The sequence below is a fragment of the Coffea arabica genome, chromosome 8c (assembly GCF_036785885.1).
Source record: "Coffea arabica cultivar ET-39 chromosome 8c, Coffea Arabica ET-39 HiFi, whole genome shotgun sequence".
Lineage (NCBI taxonomy): Eukaryota > Viridiplantae > Streptophyta > Magnoliopsida > Gentianales > Rubiaceae > Coffea > Coffea arabica.
The window spans coordinates 9,184,725-9,209,889 of NC_092325.1; the positions used below are offsets into that span (position 1 = coordinate 9,184,725).

General features: G+C 33.4%; 1 long non-coding RNA gene across 1 annotated transcript; it reads left to right on the plus strand.

Moving 5' to 3' along the window:
- The first annotated feature begins 2,374 nt into the window (after nucleotides 1-2,374).
- On the plus strand, nucleotides 2,375-3,398 carry LOC140013196 (uncharacterized). The gene is made up of 2 exons (XR_011820259.1): nucleotides 2,375-2,449; nucleotides 3,233-3,398. It is a non-coding gene; the product is annotated as an uncharacterized lncRNA (long non-coding RNA).
- Nucleotides 3,399-25,165: the final 21,767 nt, after the last annotated feature.

Here is a 25,165-nt window from a genome sequence, read left to right on the forward strand (position 1 = left end):
ATTTTTGCCCCGAATATTATTTTCTATCCTTATTAGACCTAAATATATGGTTTTATAGTTTCGTTATATTTCTAAAGTGTCTCATTTTAAAAATAAATAAAATAAAAATATAGATAAATAAACAAATATTTTCTTATAAGCTTGTTTAGCGAAAAAGTGAAAACGTGTCTGAAAACTTTAGCTAATTAGGAGTACAATAAGCTCGGAAATTTGGAGACATGTACAATGGTTCTAAAATAGGTAAATTTAGATTTAAGTACTCAAGTGATAGTTGGTGGTACGATCGTTATAAGAATTTCTCGAAAGTTTCATTTTATTGCGCCTAAATTGGGAATACGTGTTTTCACGTTTGGACCATTATTTTGGGACAATTAAGAATGAATAATATTTATATGAATGTAAGTGCCCTAGAGGTTTAGTGCACTAGTGCAACAAACGTAAGAGAAATCGAACACAAAACGCGCGCGTAGGGCACTAGTTGTAATTGATTTGACGTATTTAAAATATTAGACGTCAAGCGTCTTTTGTACGCAAAGGAAACCAGAACCGCATCTCATTTCTTCTAGCTGCAATGGACGGATAGCTTCAGCCGTAACAGCTTCACCATTCCTTCTACAAATTCACCAAATCACTACCAAAACCTCCATAGATTCAACCAAAACTTCACATACACTTAACTCTACACTTGGACAACACTTTAAGCTGAAAAAGGGAGGAGCTTCATGGTTTTCTTCAGGCTTCAAAGGGACCGAAATTTTCTGATTTGAACAACCATCAAAGTAGGTAATGATCAACTACCTTAAACTTGTCTTATGGAGGTTGATTTATGCATTTGAGCTGAAATCTTCACTTTAGGAGCTTGTATTGTTGGAAAAAAAGTGGGCTATATGAATTCCCACTCTTGGGTTGTTGCTGATTTTGTACTTGATGAAGTTTATGATATCGGATCAGTGTTTAAGTTAGTGATTTGTTGAAGGAAAACTGCTGGAAACTCACGTTGAGTGCAATGGCCAAGTTTGACCATTTTTCCCCTGTTTGTTCGGCCACTTTACTGCAGATATTTGAGGATTTAATGGCTTCATTGTGTTGTTTACATGTTGTAGAAGTTGTGTACAAAATTTCGTTGAAAAATATTGAGTTTTGGTTGATCAAAAGAATTTACTTTCCAAAGCTAGTGATCTGGAAACGGTTGTCGTCGTAACCAGACCAGTGTTCGTGTTTCGTCCATAACTCCATACTCCGACGTCGAAATCGAGTGCCGTTAGCGGCATTTGAAACTAGACGTTCCCATACTTCCAACTGTGTATAATGCACATTCTGGTTCCATGTGTGTGAACCGTACCATTCATCTGAATTCAGTTGTCCTGTCTCTCCGTTCTGCCGAAATGATTTGATGATGCTGCAACTTTAGGCTTAATTTCGAACCAGTTGCATGCTGAAACATGTAACGATTTCTTCTGTGAAATTTTAGCCCTGTGAATTTATTTTCTAACACTATCAACCATTCCCAATTCCAAGTTAAATTGAGGGAGTTATGATCAAAATACGGCGACTGCCTCGTTTTTGAAAATCTTAGATTTGGACAGATTGCCTTAAGGATTTTTCCAAACTTTGGTTGATTGATTAACCATCTTTCTGAGATAGAGATATACCCTTCATATGGGAGTATTATACTACAAAATTTGGTGTCAATCCAAGTCCGTTTCGACACTTAATAAAAGGTCCAAAGTCGGAACCAAATCTGGAAATTTTGTAAGAGTCTTGAATATTTCCCAACTTTGAGCTACCATATCTTGGTGCTCGAAACTCCGATTCTCGATCCACTTGTTCTGCTCTAAACCTTACTTGCACCTCTAATGGAGCTACAAATTTCAAGGGTTGGTTTGCAACAAGTGAATTCTGCTGAATTTTCAAAGTTAGCGAAAAACCAACCCCGGTTCAATCCTGGGTGATTTGGAACAGCAACTTTAAGCTCATTTTTGAACACCTTCCACTTAGATTCATGGAAAAGTGTCTTCCAAGAACTTTTAGTACTTTGGAAGAGGTTTCCAACGGTACCAAGTTTTCCAATTTTCGACATGTGGAATATGAGATACGATTTTTTCAAAATATCGTATCAAAACTGAAATTTTCTGAATTTCAAAGAAATGGAGTTTTTCAAGTATTCCTTATTCCTTCGATAATACTTGAACGTTTATGCTTGATTTCCAAGATAACAAAACTCGATTGCTCTTGTACATTAAGAAGCTCCACTTGAACCTCGATTTACTAGTAATTGAGGTTCATTTTCATGAAATTTCCCCAGATTATACTAGTGCACAATCTTCCTTGATAATTGGGATGTGTGAATGATAATTCACTATTAAATGCTCAGGCGCTCAAGAGGACCTTCCAGAGGATTTCATGGGAGACGCCTAAACCATCATTTGAACTCGCTACTTGAATCACTGTGAGTGTCAAGTGCATGAACTTGTTGTTAAGTGGTTATCTGTTTCTTATCCGTTATGTAAATTTGAAATTTTGAGACGAGGGTGTACTTTATCGCACTCGTTCTCTTTCAAATGAAATTATATTCGAATTTTGCTATGTGAATTCGTATCCGACTTGTACATGGTAATGTGGATGTGATTTGTACTTGTGATTCGTATATGTGATCCGTATTTGTGATTCCTATTTGGAATTGTCGATTTAAGCGTTGCTCATCGACTTATATTCGTATTCGTATTCATATTCGGGGGACGCCCAAAACTCGTTGGCTAACTTTGCGAATCGAGGCAGCATGGGCTTGGTCGATAAGTTTAGCAAACCATGAGATATTCGTAGAGCATGATCTATTGGAGAGATCTTGCTCGGCATTACTCGTGCAGTATTGCCATGATATACTCGAGTATTATCAAAAACTTTGATGAGCGGACCCGGTAAGGGGGTGTAACGATGACGGGATTCGAAGAAAAGTGGTGTATCTACGGATTTGATACTTATGTGGTTGACGGAGTGTCAACGTGAGATGTGATCAAGACTTCGACTCGACTACGTGGAATTTAGCTCCTGAGGGCTACAGTATCCTTGAATTGTTTCTGTTTATTTTTCCTATTCGAAATGTGAATTATTCGAATTTGATAGCCTTACCTACAATGTAATTGTTGTTGCTACTTGGATTATGTGTTTGCATGTGTGTTTTCTTGGCCTCACTGAGTATTGGCTCATCCTATTAGTTTGTTTTCCTTAACAGGTTGGATTGGAAGATTTTGGTAAAGCCGACTAGATTATACTTTTGATTGGAATCGGGGCTGTAAATGTGTAGTCGACTTTTAATGGTTGCATTTTGGAACTTGATGTATCTTTTGTGGACATGATGTAAGATTTAAATATTTAGTTAAGGAAGCGACTTTTCTTTATTTTGACTCGTAGTATTTGGTATGTATCGTTAAGTTCGATTTGATTTGTCTTGAGTCCTGACGAGGGCTGGGCAGGCGTCCTGCGGATACCCTTGGGTTCGCCCTTGGGAGAAGTGGGGGGCGTCACAGTCTCTGCATATAAACCACTCCAAAGCTCACTTTCCACTGGTCAAACTTTCCACACTTGATTCCGAAATCTGAAATTGTTAAGATAGTCAATAACAATTGTTTTTGACTTGAAAATAAGCCACCTTTCTTGCCCTTTTGTCTTCTGAAGCATGTGCACCAAATTCCCTTGCAACTTATAGATAGAAATTAGTCTGAACACAAGAGAAATGGTTGAGCAAATTGCAGAATTTCGGGTACAAAACGCGCCTACACAAAACGGGGCTTGAAGTCGCGTTTTATCAACTCGCGTTTTCAATTCTGTGTTTTTGGCTTCACTTCAACTGCAATTTTCTGTATGATGGAGGCCAAACTAGCTTTTGTATAAAGCACAAAAGTTTTAGCCCTTTGAATTAGCTTTCCAATGTTTCAAAAATCATCCAAATCGGAGCTTTCTATACTGAGATATGACCGAAATACTAACACCTAATCAAACTCCTGTTTTCAACTTTGGACAGCAGTGTTGAATTTTGGTATTTCAACTTTTTGACTGAGTAATCGGCTGAATTGGATTCTAATGTCTTCATACCGAATTTAGATCTATCTCTTAGCTTCGAAATGATATACAAATCACCTCAATCCAATGTGTGTAACTCCAGATATAGTCAAAATACTAAAATATGTCAGAGTTGTCAAAGCTGACTTTTCTTGATTCTTTTGTCCTCAAATTGCACTTCTTCTTTTACACTTCATATTTTATTTTCACCACTTTAATCCATCTTTAATCACCCAAATATCGTCTCAATGCACTTCATTTAATGATTGAATCATTAAACCTACAAAATATGAAATTTTTATAATAAAAATCCATAAAATGCAATGTTAACCATTTTGACATAAAATGTAGTTTTTTACCAAAATCTTAGTTAGTTCAGTTATAAAACTAAATAATCAAACCAAATTAACTAATAAAATGCACTTAAAAATACGTAAATTTTTTTGGGCTAATTGGATTGAAGAAAAATGTATGAGATTAATGGATTGCTCTAGGATATTTACATGCTGAATTTAGGTTTAATTTGCTTATCCTTTGAATTTTGGCATGTTTATTCTAGAAATTTAGGTGAAAAGGAGAATTAATGACCTTTTTAAGTTTAAATTCATGATTAAGGTGTTATTAACACTTAATTAGGTCATTTCGGAGTAGTAGTGCATTTGTTTAATTGCTTCCTCAAATGGGACTTATATGCTTCAATTTGGAAAAAATAAAAGGAGCATTTGTGGTTGAGAGTCAAGTGTAATTCTTACTTATGGTGTCAATTATAAATTATTAAATAAGTAAGTTGATAAGATTGTCTAATTAAAGATAAAGGGGTAAAAGTGAATGATTTTCATTATCTTTACTGAGCAATGTACCTATTAAATAAAGTGAATGTTTAATTATTGAATTTAGGTACAATGGCTCGCACTAAGAAAGCCGGTGTGAAGTCTCCTCCTCATAATAAGAGAGGAGAAACTTCGACGTCTAGACTCTCGCGCATGAAAAGAAAAGCAAGTAGACGTCTAGTGCTTGAGGACGAGCCATCATCCGAAGAGAAGACTCAACAACAAGAGGAACAAGAGGCACAACGGAAACAAGTGGGGGAAGTCCCATATGATAAGTCGCGCTTCACCTCCGCTGAAAATGAAGCCTGGTACAATGCTAGGAGGGGAACTAAGATATTGGTGGAGAAGGATGTCACTCCAGATGTTGAGGAGGTATACCATCTCAAGGCCTCCTTTGCCAAATTGGGATGGGAAAACTTTTTTAACATCCCAAACTTCTATTATGAGGAGCTTGTCCGAGAATTTTATGCGAATGTAGAGGACAAAAAGGTTTTTTACTACGACACAGAAGTGATTACCAGTACAGTGCAAGGAAAAAAAGTTCGAGTCCATAGAGTTGATTTGGAGCACTATTTTCATGTTTCGGATGTGGGATATAAGGTAGATTTGAAGAAAGCTTTCAAACCCAGTGACTTGGACTCTTGGAACATACTAGAAGCACTTGTACGCTTGGGGGTTGAGTACAAGGCTACTCAGAAGACCAGGTGATATTCAGTATTGACTTCATCATTTCCGGAATCGCAAAGTCTTCTAATTTACCTGTTTGCCTCCAACATTATTCCGAGGGCAAGTGGGACCAATGAGACGCGCACAAGTGACATCTATTTCTTGGATAAAATGAAGCATGGACTAGGCAACATCTAAGGCATTCCATTGGGAAGCATTATCATTAACCACATGTGGACTGTGGTTCGCAGTAATAACATCAAACATGCTTTCCCATATCCTCGGTTCTTGACCTTCGAGTTTCAAAGGGTTGGAGTGGATTTTTCTAATGCTATACCTACAGGTCTCAAGAAGAAGGACGTCTTTACTCTAGATTTTTGCAGGTTTATTTTGAAGAGTAAAGACGCAGGTGGTTCTTCAACTCAAGATGGTGCTCGAGCAGACATTCAGCAAGAGGAGGAAGCTGAGATTGAACGAATTGAAGGAGCTCAAGGGATTGAGACAACTATCCCACCGGTCTCAACTGAGCCGTCTTTCTCACATTGTCCATCCTCACCTCAAGACACTCGGTCGTTTCTAAAGAAGATAATGGATAAGTTTTTTTGTGTCGAGACTGAGGTGAAGAAAAGTCGACAAGAGAACAAACGGAACTCCGAGCGTCTTCGTTGCATTGAGACCAAGTTGGATATTGAAGCTCCTCCGACTCCACCCTCTTCACCTGACCAAAACGACTACTTGAGGGAGTGCTCGTCACCACTTGACATTGCCGCTGGCTTGTCTTTTATTTTCCGTAGTACTTGTGATGTTTACCTTTTTAGTGATTTTCTTTATTTCTTTTGTATGAACTAATCCTAGTGATCTTCATCTCTGTTGTGGTGTTAGTGATTCTGACTACTTAAGGTTGGAAATTCATCACTTGGACATGGATTCGGATTGCGCAAGTTCAATTGAGCAGTATTTTCTTTTACTCTTTATTTATTTTCTTTTTCTCACATTGAGGACAACGTGAAGTTTAAGTGTGGGGGAGGAAATTACTGGACTTGCATTTACTTGCCATGTGATGATATTTTGTGAATCTAAATGCTTAGAAATGTTAGAATTGTGTTTGATTTATTTGCCATGTGGATAATTTGCTTGAAATTGGATTTGTTGGCAGGGAGTTTCATCCATTTATAAGGGGAAACTCTGTCAAAATTTTTATAAAATCTTTTTCAATATTTCATTATAACCCAAAAATTCTTCAAATTTTTGCATCTTTATTTCAAAAAGGGCTAAATTGTTCTAACCTTAAGTGTTTGATTCTTCCAATTGTTGAAACTTTATATGTATTTTGGAAGGTTTAGTCTTCATTTAACTTGGAAATGGTTATTATGCAATTAGGATTTTTACATTTTAGAAAGTATATTCAGTAAAGTGAGGAAAATTATGCCTATACTTTTATATGTTTAATGAGATTTCTTCTCTTTACTTAATTTTGCAACTAAGTGATTGATATAGTCAATAAAGGTTATATTCCTCCTTTGATTATTTTTATATAATTTTCTATGAGGGATAAATCTATTTATTTTATTATAAAAAAAAGAAGAAAAGAGAAAAATATAAAAAAAAAGAAAAAAAAGAAAAAACTTTGTTCTACTCCAATGATTCTCGTATCGAATAACCGGGGGTTGGTATCTACAAATGTCGACATTCGCGTAAAAAGGTATTTGAATTAAGAGTATGTATAAAACTTGAAGAGGTGAAATGTTGAGTAACCAGAGATCTTCATCTAATAGTGTCGATTTTCACGTCAAAAGGCATTCTCACAATTTAAGTAAAATTAGTGTGAATAAATCCCTCTTAGTTGTAAAATTTTGAAAAAAAAAAAGAATGATTATAGGAAGAGGAAAACTATAAATTGACTATGTGATTTGCTTATTTGTGAAATTAGGTTAGGGTGAGAGATTAAGTTTAACTTGTTAAATTAAGGTATAATCATCTTTCCTTTACTTAATATTATGAGTATTGAGTGTAATGTGAACAATTGTATAATGATTGTTTTCCAAGTCATGAGGAATTAAATTTGACAAAAATACATATATTGTTTCACCTCTTGAATCATTGAAGTTGATTATGTGTGGAGTGCTTGAGGACAAGCAATGATTTAAGTGTGGGGGAATTTGATAAGTAACTAATTTACGTAATAATTGTATGATTTTTTATATTATTTTTAGTCACTTTGGGTATATTATTGGAAGAACATGAATCATTTTGACTATAATTGGTGAAAAGTACTTTTAAGTGGTTAAATGAGGTTTTTATCATTTTTTATTTGGATTTTGTGTATTTTGATAGTTTTCACACATTTTCGTATTTTGGCTATAACTTGAGTTACAGTGATCAGATTGAGATGATTCTTAAACAATTTGAAGATAAGAGATAGATCTACAACTTTGGTGAAGACATCTAAATCCAGTTTAAAGGTTTTCTAGGTCAAAAAACTGAATTACAGTAGCTAATTTCCATTGGTCCAAGCTGAAACAGGGCAATGAGCAGTCAAGGGTATTTCAGTTATTTCTCAGCCTACACAGATCCAAATGAGGTGATTCTTCATGCATTGAAAAGCTAACTCAAAGAGCTACAAGTTTCATGTTTTGGTCAAGAGCTAAGTCAGCTTTTATCATCGAGAAAAGTTCAGTTGAAGTTTACGCAAAATCGGAGCAGACCTGGAAATTGAACAAAAGTGCACCAAAATGTCACTATAGCAATCCGGCCGGAACTTGGCTGGATTTCTGGCCGGATTGTGATCAGTAAAGGCTGCTCTTTACGCGGAAAACTCAATTTCACCTCCACTAAGTCACATGCAATGCTAGACATGTGAGAAACATCACCAGCTGTAAAAGGGAAGTGAAAGGCCTCATTTCTTGACTTCTTTCATCTTTAGATAGCCAAAACATGCAAGATTGAAGGAGAATAGAGAGAGATATGGGAGAAAGCATGGACTGCAAAAATGTAGCTCTATCATTCTTCTTAGTGTGGGATAGTTTAGATAGTAGTTCATCCATTCTTGTATATTAGCTAGATTAGGATGAAAATAGAGATGAAGAAAGAGGAGTTGAAACTTATGTGATAAGGGTTATCTCTTTTTCAACTCTTTATCTTTTGTATTAGATTCTAAGTTTAGTTCATATGCAAGTTCTGGATTTTGTGTTCAATATGTGTCTCTAAAGTTTATGCCTTGGGTTTCGTTAAAATTTTTATAATTGTTAGTGTTTATTATTTGGTTATTTGATTGCTATGATTTGAGCAAGTTATTTAGCATTTTGGCTCTTAGAATCATGATTAATCTGGTACCATTGATTGTGATTATCTAAGGTGTTCTTTCTGCAATGAAAATTGAGATTTAACACTAGTTCAGAAAGTGCTAAACATAGGAAGTATACTGACGAAAGTAGAGATGCACCTATGTGGTTTTTAGTGATTCATTTCATGTAATTTCACTGAGGAAATGAACTTGTAGCTAATTTCATAACCATGAGAATAGGTGTGGATTAGTTATAAGCATAATTGATTCACTACGAAAGTAGGATTCAAATGCATAAGAAAATTACACCATACCTAGCCTAGATGTAGTACTCAATGATCCAAATATAGCACTTGCATGAGTAGTTAGGGATATCACAACTTAAGGAGCTTTTATTTGTTATTTTGTATAATTTCAGTAGGATAAATTTGTTATAATTCATTGATAGTCTAAATAATAGAGAAACTTTAGTAATACCAGTAATTGTTCACTTTTCCCTGTGGGATCGACCCGATATATACCCTAAACTATTAGTTGACCTGTATACTTGCAGTGAACGGGTGTAGTTAGATTTTTTTAACTTGTACGTATATTAAAATACCCGTCAAGTTTTTGAGTTTGATATGTGACTAATTTACGTAATAATTGTATGACATTTTATATTATTTTTAGTCACTTTGATAATATTATTGGAAGAAAATGAATCATTTTGGCTATAATTCGTGAAAAATATTTTTAAGTAATTAAATGAGGTTTTTATCACTATTTAAATGGATTTTGTGCATTTTGACAGTTTTGACACATTTTCATATTTTGGCTATAAGTTGAGCTACAATGATCAAATTGAGATGATTCTTAAATCAATTTGAAGATAAGAGATAAATCTACAACTTTGGTAAAGACATCTAAATCCAGTTTGAAGGTTTTCTAGGTCAAAAATCCGAATTACTGTAGCTCATTTCTATTGGTTGAAGCTGAAACAGGGGCAGTGAAAAGTCAAGGGTATTTTGGTCATTTCTCAGTCTACACAAATCGAAATGAGGTGATTCTTGATGCATTGGAAATCTAACTCAAAGGGCTACAAGTTTTATGTTTTGGTCAAGAGCTAAATCAGCTGTTATTATCGAGAAAATTTCAGTTGAAGTTGACGTAAAATCGGAGTAGAGCTGGAAATTGAACAAAAGTGCACCAAAATGTCACTGTAGCAATCCGGTCGGAACTTGGCCAGATTTCTGGCCGGATTGTGGTCAGAAAAGTCTGTTCTTTACGCAAAACACTCAATTTCACCTCTACTAAGTTATGTGTGATGCTAGACATGTGAGAAACATTCCCAACTGTAAAAGGGAGGTGTAAACCTTACTTCTTGACCAACTTTCACCTTTATATAGCCAAAGCTTGCAAGATTGAAGGGATAATAGAGAGAGATACGGGAGAAAGCTTGGACTACAAAAATGTAGCTTTGCCATTCTTCTTAGTGTATGATAGTTTAGCTAGTAGTTCATCCATTCTTGTATATTAGCTAGATTAGGATGAAAATGGAGATGAAGCTCATGTGACAAGGGTTATCTCTTTTCCAACTCTTTATCTTTTGTATAGGATTCTAAGTTTAGTTGATATGCAAGTTCTTGATTTTGTGTTCAATATGTGTCTCTAAAGTTTATGCCTTGGGTTTGGTTAAACTTTTTATAATTGTTAGTATTTATTATTTGGTTATTTGATTGTTATGATTTGAGCAAGTTATTTAGCACTTTGGCTCTTTAAATTATAATTAATCTGGTACCATTGATTGTGATTATCTAAGGTGTTGTTTCTGCAATGAAAATTGAGATTTAACACAAGTTCAGAAAGTGCTAAACATAGGAAGTATACTGACGAAAGTAGAGATGCACCTATGTGGTTTTTAGTGATTCATTTCATGTAATTTCACTGAGGAAATGAACTTGTAGCTAATTTCATAACCATGAGAATAGGTGTGGATTAGTTATAAGCATAATTGATTCACTACGAAAGTAGGATTCAAATGCATAAGAAAATTACACCATACCTAGCCTAGATGTAGTACTCAATGATCCAAATATAGCACTTGTATGAGTAGTTAGGGATATCACAACTTAAGGAGCTTTTATTTGTTATTTTGTATAATTTCAGTAGGATAAATTTGTTATAATTCATTGATAGTCTAAATAATAGAAAAACTTTAGTAATACCGGTAATTGTTCACTTTTCCTTGTGGGATCGATCCGATATATACCCTAAACTATTAGTTGACCTGTATACTTGCAGTGAACGGGTATAGTTCGATTTTTTTTAACTTGTACGTATATTAAAATACCCGTCAAGTTTTTTTGTTTGACATGTGACTAATTTACGTAATAATTGTATGACATTTTATATTATTTTTTGTCACTTTGACAATATTATTGGAAGAAAATGAATCATTTTGGCTATAATTCGTGAAAAATATTTTTAAGTAATTAAATGAGATTTTTATCACTTTTTACTTGGATTTTGTGTCTTTTGACAGTTTTGACACATTTTCATATTTTGGCTATAAGTTGAGCTAAAATGATCAGATTAAGATGATTCTTAAATCAATTTGAAGATAAGAGATAGATCTACAACTTTGGTGAAGACATCTAAGTCCAGTTTGAAGGTTTTCTTGGTCAAAAATCCGAATTACTATAGCTAATTTCTATTGGTTGAACCTGAAACAGGGGGCAGTGAAAAGTCAAGGGTATTTCGGTCATTTCTCAGCCTACACAAATCCAAATGAAGTGATTCTTGATGTATTGGAAATCTAACTCAAAGGGCTACAAGTTTTATGTTTTGGTCAAGAACTAAATCAGATTTTATTATCAAGAAAAGTTCAGTTAAAGTTGACGTAAAATCGGAGTAGAGCTGGAAATTGAACAAAAGTGCACCAAACTGTCACTGTAGCAATCCGGCCGGAACTTGGCCGGATTGTGGTTAGAGAAGTCTGTTCTTTTCGTAAAAAACTCAATTTCACCTCTACTAAGTCATGTGTAATGCTAGACATGTGAGAAACATTCCCAACTGTAAAAGCGAGGTGTAAACCTTACTTTTTGACCAACTTTCACCTTTATATAGCTAAAGCTTGCAAGATTGAAGGGAGAATAGAGAGAGATACGGGAGAAAGCTTGGACTACAAAAATATAGCTTTGCCATTCTTCTTAGTTTAGGATAGTTTAGCTAGTAGCTCATCCATTCTTGTATATTAGCTAGATTAGGATGAAAATGGAGATAAAGCTCATATGACAAGGGTTATCTCTTTTCCAACTCTTTATCTTTTGTATTGGATTCTAAGTTTGGTTGATTTGCAAGTTCTTGATTTTGTGTTCAATATGTGTCTCTAAAGTTTATGCTTTGAGTTTGGTTAAACTTTTTTATAATTGTTAATATTTGTTATTTGGTTATTCGATTGCTATGATTTGAGCAAATTATTTAGCACTTTGGCTCTTTAAATTATGATTAATCTGGTACCATTGATTGTGATTATCTAAGGTGTTGTTTCTGCAATGAAAATTGAGATTTAACACTAGTTCAAGAATTACTAAACATAGGAAGTATACTGACGAAAGTAGAGGTGCACCTATGTGGTTTTTAGTGATTCATTTCATGTACTTTCACTGAAAAAATGAACTTGTAACTAATTTCATAACCATGAGAATAGGTGTGGATTAGTTATAAGCATAATTGATTCACTACAAAAGTAGGATTCAAATGCATAAGAAAATTACACCATAACTAACCTAGATGTAGTACTCAATAATCCAAATATAGCACTTGTATGAGTAGTTAGGGATATCACAACTTAAGGAGCTTTTATTTGTTATTTTGTATAATTTCAGTAGGATAAATTTGTTATAATTCATTGATAGTCTAAATAATAGAGAAACTTTAGTAATACCAGTAATTGTTCACTTTTCCCTGTGGGATCGACCCGATATATACCCTAAACTATTAGTTGACCTGTATACTTGCAGTGAACGGGTGTAGTTCAATTTTTTTAACTTGTACGTATATTAAAATACCCGTCAAGTTTTTGAGTTTGATATGTGACTAATTTACGTAATAATTGTATGGCATTTTATATTATTTTTAGTCACTTTGATAATATTATTTGAAGAAAATGAATCATTTTGGCTATAATTCGTGAAAAATATTTTTAAGTAATTAAATGAGGTTTTTATCACTTTTTACTTGGATTTTGTGTATTTTGATAGTTTTGACACATTTTCATATTTTGGCTATAACTTGAGCTATAATGATCAAATTGAGATGATTCTTAAACCAATTTGAAGATAAGAGATAGATCTACAACTGTGGTGAAGACATCTGAATCCAATTTGAAGGTTTTCCAGGTCAAAAATCTGAATTACTGTAGCTAATTTCTGTTGGTTGAAGCAGAAACAGGGCAGTGAGCAGTATAAGGTATTTCAGTCATTTCTCAGCCTACACAAATTGAAATGAGGTGATTCTTCATGCATTGTTAAGATAACTCAAAGAGCTACAAGTTTTATGTTTTGGTTAAGAGCTAAATCAGCTTTTATCATCAAGAGAAGTTTAGTTGAAGTTGATGCAAAATCAGAGTGGAGCTGGAAATTGAACAAAAGTGCACCAAAATGTCACTGTAGCAATTCGGCCGGAACTTGGCCAGATTTCTGGCCGGAATGTGGTCAGAGAAGTCTGTTCTTTACGCGAAAAACTCAATTTCACCTCCATTAAGTCACATGTGATGCTAGACATGTGAGAAACATTCCCAACTATAAAAGGGAGATGTAAACCTCACTTCTTGACCAACTTTCACCTTTATATAGCCAAAGCTTGCAAGATTGAAGAGATAATAGAGAGAGATACAGGAGAAAGCTTGGACTGCAAAAATGTAGCGCTGCCATTCTTTTTAGTGTAGGATAGTTTAGCTAGTAGTTCATCCATTCTTGTATTTTAACTGGATTAGGATGAAAATGGAGATGAAGAAGGAGGAGTTGAAGCTCATGTGACAAGGGTTATCTCTTTTCCAACTCTTTATCTTTTGTATTGGATTCTAAGTTTAGTTGATATGCAAGTTCTTCATTTTGTGTTCAATATGTGTTTCTAAAGTTTATGCCTTGGGTTTGGTTAAACTTTCTATAATTGTTGGTGTTTATTATTTGGTTATTTGATTGCTATGATTTGAGCAAGGTATTTAGCACTTTGGCTCTTTAAATCATGATTAATCTGGTACCATTGATTGTGATTATCTAAGGTGTTGTTTCTGCAATGAAAATTGAGATTTAACACCAGTTCAAGAAGTGCTAAACATAGGATGTATACTGACAAAAGTAGAGGTGCACCTATGTGGTTTTTAGTGATTCATTTCCTGTAATTTCACTGAAAAAATGAACTTATAGCTAATTTCATAACCATGAGAATAGGTGTGGATTCGTTATAAGTATAATTGATTCACTACGAAAGTAGGATTTAGATGCATAAGGAAATTATACCATAACTAGCTTAGATGTAGTACTCAATAATCCAAATATAGCACTTGCATGAGTAGTTATGGATATCACAACCTAAGGAGCTTTTATTTATTATTTTGTATAATTTCAGTAGGTTAAATTTGTTATAATTCATTGATAGTCTAAATAATAGAGAACTTTTAATAATACCGGTAATTGTTCACTCTTCCCTATGGAATCGACCCGATATATACCCTAAATTATTAGTTGACCTGTATACTTACAGTGAACGGGTGTAATTCGGTTTTTTTTTTAACTTGTACGTATATAAAAATACCCGTCAAGTTTTTGAGTTTGATAAGTGACTAATTTACGTAATAATTGTATGACATTTTATATTATTTTTAGTCAATTTGGTTATATTATTGGAAGAAAATGAATCATTTTGGCTATAATGGTTGAAAAAAGTTTTTAAGTAATTAAATGAAGTTTTATCACCTTTTACTTGGATTTTGTGCATTTTGATAGTTTTGACACATTTTTCACATTTTTGCTATAACTTGAGCTACAATGATCAAATTGAGATGATTTTTAAACCAATTTGAAAATAAGAGATAGATCTACAACTTTGGTGAAGACATCTGAATCCAGTTTGAAGGTTTTCTAGGTCAAAAGGCCGAATTACTGTAGCTAATTTCTATTGGTCGAAGCTGAAATAGGGCAGTGAGTAGTCAAGGGTATTTCAGTCATTTCTCAGCCTACACAAATTCAAATGAGGTGATTCTTGATGCATTGGAAAGCTAACTCAAAGAACTATAAATTTTATGTTTTGGTCAAGAGCTAAGTCAGCTTTTATCACCAATAAAAAATTCAATTGAAGTTGACGCAAAATCGGAGCAGAGCTGGAAATTGAACAAAAGTGCACCAAAATGTCACTATAGCAATTCGACTGGAACTTGACCGGATTTTTGGCCGGATTGTGGTTTGAAAAGTCTGCTCTTTATGCGGAAAACTCAATTTCACCTCCACTAAGTCACATGTGATGCTAGACATGTGAGAAGCATCAGCAGCTATAAAAGGGATGTGTCAAGCCTCATTTCCTGACTGCATTCATCTATATATAGCCATGGACTTGCAAGATTCAAAATAACTTTGCAAGGTTAGGAAAATTCATCAAAAATGTAGTATTCACTAGTTTTTCTTAGTTCATTAGTATAGTATAGATAGAGTAGTTTATCCTTCTTGTATTTGTAGTTAGATTTGGAGGAAGATTGGAGGAGCAAAGATGGAGAATTTGAAACTCATATGACAAGGGTGACATCTCTCCTATCACTTTCTCTTTTGTATTTGAATTCATGTTTAACTATAATACAAGTTTGGTGTTTGTTTTTACCATGTTTAGTTAAAATTTATGCCTAGAGTATGGATGAACTTTCTACATCTTGTTTATGATCTTTACTTGGTTATTTGATGATATTATTTTAAGCAAGTTATTTATCATTTTTGCTTTTTTAATCATGATTAACTGGCCATTAATTGTGATTATCTAAAGGCGTTAAGTTTGCAATGAGAATTGGAATTTAACACTAGTTCAAGGAAGTGATAAACCTAGAGAATACACTCACGAGAGTAGAGGTGCACCTATGTGGCTTAAGTGACTTGTTCATGTAATTTCATAAAAGAAATGAACTTATAATTAATTCATAACCACGAGAGTAGGTATGATTTAGTTACAAGTATAGTTGATTCACTACGAGAGTGGGTTTTACATGCATTAGGAAATTATGTCATAACTAGTCAAGATAATAAATCCCTCTTAGTTGTAAAATTTTTTAAAAAAGGATGATTATAGGAGGAGGAATGCTATAAATTGAATATGTGAGTTGCTTATTTGTGAAATTAGGTTAGGATGAGAGATTAAGTTTAACTTGTTAAATTAGGGTATAATTATGTTTCCTTTACTTGATATTATGAGTATTTAGGGTAATTTGAACAATTGTATAATGATTATTTTCCAAGTCTTGAGGAATTAAATTTGACAAAAGTGCATATATTGTTTCACCTCTTGAATCATTGTAGTTGATTTTGTGTGGATTGCTTGAGAATAAGCAATGATTTAAGTGTAGGGGAGTTTGATAAGTGACTAATTTATGTAATAATTGTATGATATTTTATATTATTTTTAGTCACTTTGGGCATATTATTGGAAGAAAATGATTCATTTTGTCTGTAATTGGTGTAAAATGCTTTTGTTCAATTAAATGAGGTTTTTATCACTTTTTACTTGGATTTTATGAATTTTGATAGTTTTGACACATTTTTGTATTTTGTCTATAACTTGAGCTCCAATGATCGGATTGAGATGATTCTTAAATCAATTTGAAGATAAGATATAGATCTACAACTTTGATGAAGACATCTAAATCTAGTTTGAAGGTTTTATAGGTCAAAAAGCCGAATTACAGTAGGTAATTTATGTTGGTCGAAGTTGAAACAGGGCAGTGAGCAGTTAGGGGTATTTTTGTCATTTCTCAACCTACACAGATCCAAATGAGGTGATTCTTGATGCATTGGAAAGCTAACTCAAAGATCTACAAGTTTTATGTTTTGGTCAAGAGCTAAATTATCTTGTATCATCAAGAAAGCTTCAGTTGAAGTTGACGCAAAATCGAAGCAAAGCTGGAAATTGAACAAAAGTGCACCAAAATGTCACTGTAGCAATCCGGCCGGAATTTGGTCGGATTTCTGGCCGGATTGTGGTCAGAGAAGTACTCAATGATCCAAATATAGCACTTACATGAGTAGTTAGGGATACCACAATCTAAGGAGTTTTTATTTGTTATTTTGTATAATTTTAGTAGGTTAAATTTGTTATAATTCATTGATAGTCTAAATAATAGTGAAACTTTAGTAATACCGGTAATTGTTCACTCTTCCCTGTGGGATCGACCTGATATATACCCTAAACTACTAGTTGACCTGTATACTTGCAGTGAACGGGTGTAATTCAGTTTTTTTTTTTAATTTGTAAGTATATTATCCTACACACGTCAAGTTTTTGGCACCGTTGCCGGGGAAGATTTGGCAATATCGATGTGAAGAGCAATTTATTAGTTTAGACAATTTATTAGTTATAGTGTGAACGTTATTTTCTATTATTTTAGTGTTTTATGTGTGTATGAATTTTATCACCTATTTTTCTTACTAATTTTGCTCTTAAGTTGTTTAAAAGCAATTTTAGATAATGAGGAGGGTAGGTCAATTTGGAGGACAATGCTTAAGAAATGGAAGATTGGCAATGGATGGTTACCAAGTGCAAAACTCCTTCAATAGAGGTAACCAAGAAATTACTGAAGGTATGTTTTTTGAAAATGGTTTAAGGTGTTTAAAGGCAAAATTTGATGTTATTTTGTTACAAGTTCAAATGGACACAATTAGGCATTAAATTGAGCAAAGGAGGAATGCTAATGCTTTTAACTCTTATCATGTGATTTGTGACTTATGTGGAGGTTATCATGCTACTCATACATGTAGACAAGCATAAAATGTGGATTATTATGATGAATTTGGGCATTGTAATCCTTACCTTGATCAATATGGTCCTAATTGGGGCAATTCTTGTGCTTATGGTTGGGATAATCAATGTGCTAATAGTGCTTCTTTTTGTTTATATGATTACCAATTCGAATGTGTCCACTATGAATCAAAACCATCTTGGGAATTGGCAATAGAGAAGTTAGCTAATGCACCTCTACCTTGGAAATTAGAAAGTGAACCATTAGCTAATGATTCTAATGCATCTTAGGAGCAAGCTGTAGAAAATTCTTCTAATCAATTTGATTTAGCCATAGAAAAGCTAGCAAATGCAACCTCCAACCATTTTGATAGGGTTGAGGAAATGTTAGATGAATTAACTTCTCACTTTGATAGAATGCAAGACCAATTATATGCATTGTGTGAAGTTATTTTTTCTAATAATTTGCAAAATGATCCTAGCATGAATGGTGGGATTGTTGTATGTGAAAATAGATTCCATTTTGATGAAAATGATAAATATCAATTTGTGTTTTAGTGAGCAAATGTCCATTTCACATGATAATATCTTTGGAACTAATTTTGAACCTCAAGAGGTGAGATTTAATGATTCATTTTTCACCCCTCTTGAGGAGTGTATTGAAAGTATAGGTTTGAAAGGTAATATTGCCCAAGAAACCCATATGACATATCCTTTGGTGAATTCTCAAGTGGTGCATATTCAAGGTAATATTTATGACTCATTTGAGATAGGTATATTTCTTCCACCTCTCATATTATTTGAACATGTGGCTTTTGCTATTAAGCCATCTTTTAATGATCCACTACGACAAAAATTAGTGAATTATTCATTAACAAAACCTCCTTGAGATATGAGGTGAAAAAGTTGAGCCAATGACTATAAACAAAAGCGCTTATTGGGTGGCAACCCAATGTTTTGGCTATTTTATTTTGGTGTGATTTCATGTTTAAATTATGTATTGAGTTATTTTGTTATTTTTCATTTGTTTCTCATTTTCCATCTTTAGGTTAATATTACTAATGTTTATCAAATGGAACGCATGAAACATTGGAAATAAGTAGACAATGGTTCGTGAATTTCATGCTTTGACATTTCGATCACAACAATAGGGGAATATTACTTTTTTTTATCTTGATTTTTCTTTTTACACATTGAGAACAATGTACATGTTAAGTGTGGGGAGGGGAAGAATTGAGATTATATACATTGTATGGGATTGACTTGTTGGTTGCAAATATTGGACTTGTGTTTAAATTCAAAAAATTTTCAAAATCTTGTCCAAATTTGTGAATTTGCCCCAAATAGTTGCAAATTTTTTCAATTTTATCCAAAAGGGTAATAAGTTTTATACCATTAGTAGTTCAAATTCCTTTTACATTTGAGATAAATATATGTGATTTGGAAACTTCTTTCTCATTTAATTTGGAAATAAATATTATGTGATTATAATTTGTACATTTATAGGAAAGTATATCTTGTAAAGTGGAGAAAATTATGCCTATTTTTTTGCATATTTAATAAAATTTCTTCTCTTTATTTGATTTTATAAGTTAAGTGATAAATATGGTCAATAAGTGCAATACTCTTCTCATGATTATTCTTTTGAGAAAATTATTATTATCTTTGTTGTTAAAAAAAATGGAAAAAAATGAAAAAATGAAAAAAGAAGAAAAAGAAAATAAGATTTGTTCTACTCCAATGATTCTTGTACTTAGTAACTGGGTGTCTTCATCTAAAAATGTCGACTTTCCCGTAAAACGGTACTTAAATTAAGAGTATGCAAAGCAACTTGAGTATGTGAAGTGTTGAATAACCGGTGATTTTCATCTAAAAATGTCGATCATCGCTTCAAAAGGCATTCTCACGTCTTAAGTAATATTTAGCTATGTTATATGAATAAATATCTTTTTAAGTAAAATAAAAAGATGATCATGAGTTTAGGAAGCATTATTATTGACCATATGAGTTACTTACTTGTAAGATTGGGTAAGAATGAAAAATTGATTTGAATTTGTTATAATGACGGTATAATTGGCTTTCTTTTACTTGATATTATGAGTACTTGAACTTAATTGAATAATTGCATAATGGTTGATTACCTTGTTTTTAAGAAAATGAAGTGAAATGGTGCACATATGTTTATTTTCAAAAATTGAATCATTGTTGGTTTGTATTTCTTATTACTTGTATATCTCAGTCCATAACTTTTGATGATTACAAAACAATTGGATGTTACTAATATTTTTTGAAGAGTTTGTTTCAAGAATTGGAACAAAAACAAGATCAAAGACTTGAAGCCAAAACAGGATCAAAGATTGACAAATTACTGAAATAACTGTCGGACGCACAAAACGACCATATCGAACGGCCGACAGCCATTGAATAACTTTGGACACATGAAGAACTCACACTCGGATGTCTGAAGATAATAAGCCAAGTCTTCTATGATCACTGACCTCGATCGGACACACAATACTTCAGTACTAGACGTCCGACAAACGTTGCAGTACTTCGGACGCAATACACTGAGAGCACCGGACGTCCGAAAGATATGAAAAAGGATTTGTAAGTTTACATTCGGACATATATTGTGGAAGGACAGAACGTCCTAAGAATCTCAAGAAAATGTCTTGAACTCACTGTCTTCGTTCGGACGCAAAAAATCAGAGTACCGGATGTCTGATACCACCAACGGCTAGTTGACTCTTCAGATGCCTTCTATCCGTTGATAGCATTAATTGAAGAATTTTTTGGTTTTCTATAAATAGAAAATAGTCAACTACTTCAAAATAATTTTTACACATTAAATCTACATCAGATCTTGAGTGATTCAAGTGTAAGAATACTCCAAAAAGAAGATTTATACTCTTAGTTGTGTAATTTTCATTTAGCTTTTCAAGTGTGATTCAGTTTCTTCAATAGTGTAGCTTTGTGAGGGTTATCCGAGTGATTGTAAAATTTTCTTGCTTGATCAAGTGAGACTTGAGGCAAGGAGGAAGTGATTCTTCCTTTGTATACAAGAGATTGGTTGTAAGTTGATCAACTTGAAAAAACTTGGTATATAAAGTGATATTCAAACTTAAGTCAAGTTTGAAACTTGGTCTGCCATTCTATCCCTTTACTTACTATCTTGCAATATATATATTGCTTATTTCTTCTATTCACAAATTACTTGTGCTAGTCCATTAATTGTTTCTTTGTGAGGTCCTTTGGAAAAAGAAAGCAAGTTCTAGAAAAAGTGACTCATATCTTGACTAGTTTTTAGATAATCTAATTCACCCCCCTCTTAGGTTGTATTCTATCCTTACAATTGGTATCAGAGTTTGGTCTCCTAGAGATTAAGCTTAATCGGCTTGAGAGTAAAAATGACAACCAACAATACCATATTCTTTGAAGGACAATCTGTCACTAGACCTCCAATGTTCAATGGGTCAAACTATGTGAGTTGGAAGGAGAGGATGATCATTTTCTTACAATCTTTTAATATTGAGTTATGGTTTATTGTTAATGAGGGTCTATATGATGCTTCTATTATTGACGATAATACTCATAGGTCGAGACAAAAAAATAAGAAGTGAGTTGACTGCTGAATATAGAACTTATCTTACTCTAAATGCCAAGGCTATGAATGTATTATATAGTGCTCTAGATTTAAATGAGTCCATTAGAGTCAAAGGCTGCAGATCTGCGAAAAAAGTTTGGGATAAATTTAGAGAAATTCATGAAAGAAGCGAGAATGTGAGAGAACAAAAGAAATCCATCCTGGTCACTAAGTATGAATTTTTTATGATGGAACCTCATGAAAACATTGATAAGGTGTACTGCAGATTCAATGATCTTATCAAGGATTTAGAGAAAAACTACTCTCTAGGTGAGAAAAATAAAAAAATTCTGAATGCCTTATCAAAGGATTGGAAGAGTAAGGTGACTGCCATAGAGGAAGTTAAAGATCTAAATATCCTACCTATTGAATCTCTTAGTAACTCTCTAACCTCTTATGCGTTGAAACTCAAATTCAATGTGCAGGAAGAAGAAGACACAAAGATGAGGAGGAGTATTGCTTTGAAAGTTTCACAAGATAAAGAGGATACAACCTCCCTGGATGGAGAAGACATGGAAGGTGATGACAGTGACATTGCACTCATCACAAGAGGCTTCAAAAGAATACTCAACAAGAGAAGATTCAAAAAAGGTGATCCGAGCAATTCTTTCCAAAATCAGTCCAACAACTTGAGAAAAAAGGGAAACTAGAGTTTAACAAAAAGCAAACTGATAAGTGTTTTGAATGCTGCTAACCTGGACATTATGCAAATTAGTGTCCAACAAAAAGGAAGAAGGAGAGCAAGGTTAACGAAAATCAAGATTCAACAATTTTCAGATTACCTGGAATGGCTGCAATTCAGAAGATAAAGTCAAAGAAGAAAAGGAATCTGCCCAAATGACCTTCATGGCCATTGGTGATGAAGAGTTAACTCGTGTAACTCTCTAACTGATAGTGACAGTGAATCTGATGATGATGTTAATTCGTTTTTAGAAAAAATGTATAACAGTTTGAAAGAATTCTATGTCTGGAACAAGGAACTAAAACAGAAGATCAGCTTTTTAATTCAAAACAATGCAAATTTCTATCGACAAAACAAACACTTAAAAAATGAAAATGAGAATTTGAAAAGGATTGAATTAGATTTGCATGCTAAACTCGAAAGAAAAACAAATTGCTGTGACATACTAAAAAATGAACAAAATTGTTTGAAAAGAAGAATGAATGATCTTGGCCAGTGGCTTCAACATCAAAAACAGAATTACTTTCAAAGGAATGTTAAAAAATCTCACTTTAGCACTCATCAGAATAAGTTAAATTATCATGCAAATGATTTTACCATCTATAGGAGATGTCAAGTCAGTTTTGTTAAACCTGTTCATTTTAATGATCCATCAACTATGTGCAGCTTTTGTTGTCAATTTGGTCACATGAATAGCAACTGTTATGTTAAGAAAAACATGAGAAATGGTATGAGATACATGTGGATGGTTAGACATAATGCTAACTCTCAAGAACTCAAAAAGTAATGGGTACCAAATATTATCTTGTAAATTTTATTGTGTAGGCGAACTTGGTAAATATTGTTAAAGAATCAAAATGGTTTATAGATAGTAGATGCTCAAGACATATGACCGGTGATGCATCATAGTTCATCAAGTTCAAGCCAAAAGCAAGTAGAAATGTAACTTTTGGAGATGATAATAAAGTCTAAACTGTTGGAATTGGTGATGTTGGTAGGAATGGTCAAACTTTTGTTCATAATATCCTTTTAGTTGACAACTTGAACTATAACTTGCTAAGTGTTAGTCAATTATGTGATAGGAACCTGTTTGTGTTATTTAAAAAACATGAATGCCTTGTTCTTGACTCAAAGTTCAACATTGTTTTCAAAGGAAAAAGAGTTAATGACATTTATGTAGTTATTCTTGAAAAAGTTGATTCTTCCAGCCTTAGTTGTCTCAAAGTAGCAAATGAGGATCCCTGATTGTGGCACAAAAGGCTTTGTCATTTCAATATGAATTTTCTTAAAGAGATTTCTAAAAAAGAACTGGTTAGAGGGCTTCCAAAACTCAACTTTTGTAAAGATCGTATCTGTGATACTTGCCAATTTGAAAAATAAGTCAAGGTATGTTTTAAACCCAAGAAATGTGTTTTTACTATAAAACCCTTAGAACTCTTACATCTTGATCTTTTTGGTCCTACTAAAACCACAAGCTTAGGTGGCAAAAGATTTTATTTTGTGGTTGTTGATGACTACTGTAGATACACTTGGGTGATATTTCTTACACATAAAGATGATGCTTTCAAAAACTTTGTTTCTCTGTTTGCTAAGGTTGAGAATCTGATTGGTTTCAAAATCATAAAAATCCGAAGTGACAACGGCATAGAATTTCGTTTCTGCGGCTTTCCAGAATTTTGTGACAACAATGGTATTACACATGAGTTTTCTATTGCTAGAGTTTTCCAGCAAAATGGAGTGGTTGAAAGGAAAAACAGAACTCTTCAAGAGACTGCTAGAACCATGTTTAGTGAATGCAATTTACCAAAGTATATTTGGGTTGAAACTATAAACACTGCCTGCTATACTATGAACAGAGTTCTTTTAAGACCAATCTTGAACAAAATTTCGTATGAGCTGTTGTTTGATAAAAAATCTATTATTGGTTATTTTAAAGTCTTTGGTTGCAAATGTTTCATTCTAAACATCAAGGAGTATCTTGGTAAGTTTGATAAAAAATTTGATGAGGGAATTTTCTTGGGATATTGTGAAAATAAGAGAGACTTTAGAGTTTATAATCGTAGAATTCTGGCTATAGAGGAAGCTATACATATCACTTTCGATGAATCTAATGGTGACATTTCCATGAGTTGTGGTGAAGATGATGATGCAGGTGTTCTAGAAGAACTAAAGAAACTAACAATCAGTAACCAAGGCACAGCATCATCAAAAAATGACTCAAAGGAAGATGAAAATCAAGACAGTCCTGCTAGGGAAGACAATGACAGAGACACTACCATTCCTAATGATCTTCCAAGAGCCAGAAAATTTGTCCAAAACTATCCTAAGGAACTTGTTATTGGTGATCCATCCGAAAAAGTCAGAACACGTTCCTCTTCTAGACAACTAATAGATAACTTTACATTGGTGTCACATTTTGAGCCCAAAAATGTTGTTGATGCATTGAAAGATGAGTTCTGGATTGTAGTCATGGAAGAGGAGTTAAATCAATTTGAAAGAAACAAGATTTGGACATTAGTTGCTAGACCACAAGATCATCCTATCATTGGCACTAAGTGGGTATTTAGAAACAAGATGAATGACAAAGGTGAGGTAATTAGAAATAAGGCCAAATTGGTAGTTAAGGGATATACTCAAGAAGAAGAAATAGATTTTGATGAATCATTTGCACCCGTAACTAGGTTAGAATCTATTAGAATGTTTTTGGCTTTTGCATGTTTCAAGAATTTTAAACTATTTCAAATGGATGTTAAAAGTGCTTTCTTAAATGGTTTTATAGATCAAGAAATTTATGTTGATCAACCTCCTGGTTTTGAAAATGAAAATTATCCAAATCATATTTTTTAACTCTCAAAAGCTTTATATGGATTTAAACAAGCTCCAAGAGTATGGTATGAACGTTTGAGTGATTTTTTAATTGAAAATGGTTTCAAAAGAGGCATAGTAGATACTACTCTTTTCACTAAATAAAGTTCACGTGATCTTCTAATTGTACAAATATATGTGGATGATATTATATTTGGTGC